Here is a 3,567-nt window from a genome sequence, read left to right on the forward strand (position 1 = left end):
AAGCAGATGCACTACTAATAATAACTAACAATTATATAGAGCTTTAGGTTTACAAAGCACTTTATAAATACTATCTCATTTGATTCTCACAACAACCCTGGTCAGTAGGTGCTATTATTATCCCCATTTTACAGAAGAGAAAACTGAGTAAGACAGGTTAAATGACTTGCTCAGGGTCATACCAGCTAGTAAGTATCTGAGTCAGGATTTGAACTCAGTTCTTCCTGACTCCAGGTCCGGTGCTTTATCCACCTAGCTGTCTACATGTTTGATGATGCCTTCCATGGCACTTCTGTCATGCCAGTCGTTGTTGGTAACTTGACCTCTGCCATGCCTCTCCCCATTGCCCTTTGGATCACCAGCAGTTGGAATTCTGAGATCCTGGTGCTTCATATCTAACAGGAGTTAGAAATGCTTCTGGGTGTTCAATATGGAAGTCTTTGCAGAGTAGTCTGGTATTTAGAAACTTAGAGGGAGGGAGAGATTAGATTAGATGACTTCTTAAAATGTCTTCTACCTCTAAGATTCTATAAGAACCCCACCTGGGACAGCTAGGTGGCACAGTAGATAGAGTACCAGCCTGGGAGTCAGGAAGACCTGAGTTTAAATCTGGCCTCAGACACTTACCAGCTGTGTGACCCTGGGCAAGTCACTTAACCCAGATGACCTAAAAAAGAAAGAAAGAAAGAAAGAAAGAGAGAGAGAGAGAAGAAAGAAAGAAAGAAAGAAAAGAAACCCAACTCCAAAGCCTGAGACACAATTGCTACTGCATGGCTGCCTTCTCTGGCCCCTATTCCCCAGTCTCTCTGTGCTGTATCCCAGCATCTATGCTGCTGATGCAGCCAATAAAGGGTTAATGCCCCATCTGTTCTCTAAGTTAGGCGTTTGGGGCAGTTTGTAACAGAGGTCAAGTTTCTATGCATGGGACTGAGTCACCATCCAGGCCAAGCTCCCTGCTTCCCTAGGAAACCCAGACAAAGCCTAAAGGAAGCTCCCGATTTCCCAATCATACCCAAGGACTGTTTACCCACTCCACACCCCCTACAGGTGGCCAGTCTCCCTTCCCCAGGACTGAACCAAAATCTTTGCCCTTCAGAGACCTGATCAGTCAGTCAATAAGTATTTATTAAACACCTATTAGATGCACTGTGCTAAGTTAACCTGGGTGGGAATAGGGTTATAATCAGCTTCTCTAAATTCTTCCTGACCCCTGTGCTTTCTTTCTTCTCCCCCTTTTGCCTCAAGTTCCCAGATCTGCAGGATGTTAATTCCTGGGAAGTCATCTCTGCTGGCCAGTTAAGATGTCTTAGGAGAATGAGGAGCTCAGAGGGCTCTCAAACCCCTCCCCCGCCTTCAGAGCCCTGGATGCCTCCCCATAACTCCACCTCAACTTTCTCTTCTCTGGACCCCAGAAGTTCTTGGTGTTTCCTCATAGTCATAGACCCCTTTGGCAAACTGGTAAAGCCCATGACCCGCTTCTCAGAATAAAATAAAATTATAAAAATCAAGTTCACAGACCCCAGGTTAAGAATCTCTGCGTGAAAGGTGCTCTGAGAGGTGACAGAACAGGCACCCCCTAGGTCCAGGATCAACTTGGTGTCCGTGGTGCCAAGATCTTCCCCTCCTTGTGGTCTTAGGAGATATGGGCTTTATGGGCTCTGCTGGGTAAAGAGGGGCTGGAGTCCCCATAGCTACCAGAGAGAGAAGAGGAGAGAAACCCAGAGAGATTCCTGAGCTTTGAGGGGCAAATGTGGGAGGAATGTGAAGGCTGGTGAGGGAGCAGCTGAGATTCCAGGGTCAGCATCTCCAGAGACCCAGCTGACTGAGATTTGGTTTCTCTGTGTGTGTGTGTATATGTGTGTGTGTCTGTGTGTGTGTGTGTGTGTGTGTGTGCCTGCATATGCATGGATCAAACACTGGAGATTAGGGGCCCTGCTAGCTCAATCCCCCACCAACCTCTCCGTTCCTGCCCCCCCCCATCCTATCATCTGTCACTGCCTCTCAGTTTCTCGGCCTGATTAACTTTACTTCCGCCTATCTCTTTCTATGTCTCATTTTCCATATGTCTCTGTCTCTTTCCATATCTGTACCTCTTTGTCTGTCTTCACCTCTATTTCGGCCTCACTTTCCAGGGATGACTACTTTCATGGCAAAAGGAATGATGTATATATGTATGTGTGTTTTTTCTGCATACGTATGGTGGGTATTAGGGACAGCAAGGTGGTGCCCTGGATAGAGCACTGGGCTTGGAGCCAGGAAGATCTGAGTTCAAATGTGACCTCACACACTTACTAGCTGTGTGACCCTGGTCAAATCATTTAACCTCTATTTGCCTTAGTTCCTCTTCTGCAAAATGGGGACACACTGGAGAAAGAAATGGCAAATCACTCCAGTATCTTTGCCAAAAAAAACCCCAAATGGAGTCATGAAGAGTCAGACAGGACTGAAACAACTAAATAACAATATGTACATAGGTACATGAGTATATATATTTTATATATATAAAATATACTATGTGTGTGTTTTCCTTGTGTGTGCTGTTTGTGTATGTTGTAGATCTGTATTTATCTGCACATCTAATGTAAGTGAGATGCAACTTGGAGTCATAAACTCATACACAATCACTCTCACTCCGGATCTTGGGATGACCTAATCAGTTTAGCCTTCGCTGAATCACAGCCCTTTAGTCAGTTCATGCTGGACAGGAAGTGTCAGCTCACATAGCCCTCTCCCCCTCCCCCATCCCCCACATCCTCCACTTCCACTGGCCAAAGCCTCCTACTCTTCAGCTAAAGGGCTTGAAACTGACCCTAGCCTAGAGAAAATACATCTAGTCAGAATTTATCTGGGCTCATAGCGCCCTCTGTTGACCACCCTGAAGTACACAGCCTGCCCATGTCCAGAACAGGTCCCTGACTTCTGGGATCAACCCCATTCTTGCGCCTGCCTCCATATGGCACAATTCATCCTAAAGCCCACACACAGAAGGGATGCACGTGAATATTTGTCTCTTAAGCCTAGTCCCATTCTTGATTTTCTGCCCTCAGAGATGGCAGAAGTTCTCATTGTACCTAACTTCCATCCTTCCTGCTGCAGGACTAATCCCCTTCCTGAGATTCAGAGCTAAGAGATACAATCACTTCAAACATTTCTTTTCCATTCCTCAGGGTCCAACCCCTCTTCCCTTTCTACCACCCCAGGCTTCTCATGATTCCCTTAAGTTGGAGCCTAGAGGAGGTGATTTAGGTCTTCAGGATTCTTTCACATTCCTCTACCCAATCCCTTCTATGATATAGTAGAAAGAAGCACAGAAATTGGAAACAGGAAACCAAGGTTTAGATACTGCTTCTACTACTTCCTGGCTGTACAGATATTGAGCAAGTTACTTCACCTTTCTAGAGTTCAGTTTCCCCATCTGTAAAATGGGGACAATAACATTTGCGCTATCCACCTCATAGTGTTGCTGTGAAGATTAAACTAGATAATGGAGATTTTACCATAAAGCCTTATATGACTGCAAAGTAGTAGTAGTAGTAGTAGTAGTAGTAGTAGTAGTAGTAGTAGTAG

The sequence above is a fragment of the Vombatus ursinus genome, unplaced genomic scaffold (assembly GCF_900497805.2).
Source record: "Vombatus ursinus unplaced genomic scaffold, bare-nosed wombat genome assembly UNPS02014798.1, whole genome shotgun sequence".
Lineage (NCBI taxonomy): Eukaryota > Metazoa > Chordata > Mammalia > Diprotodontia > Vombatidae > Vombatus > Vombatus ursinus.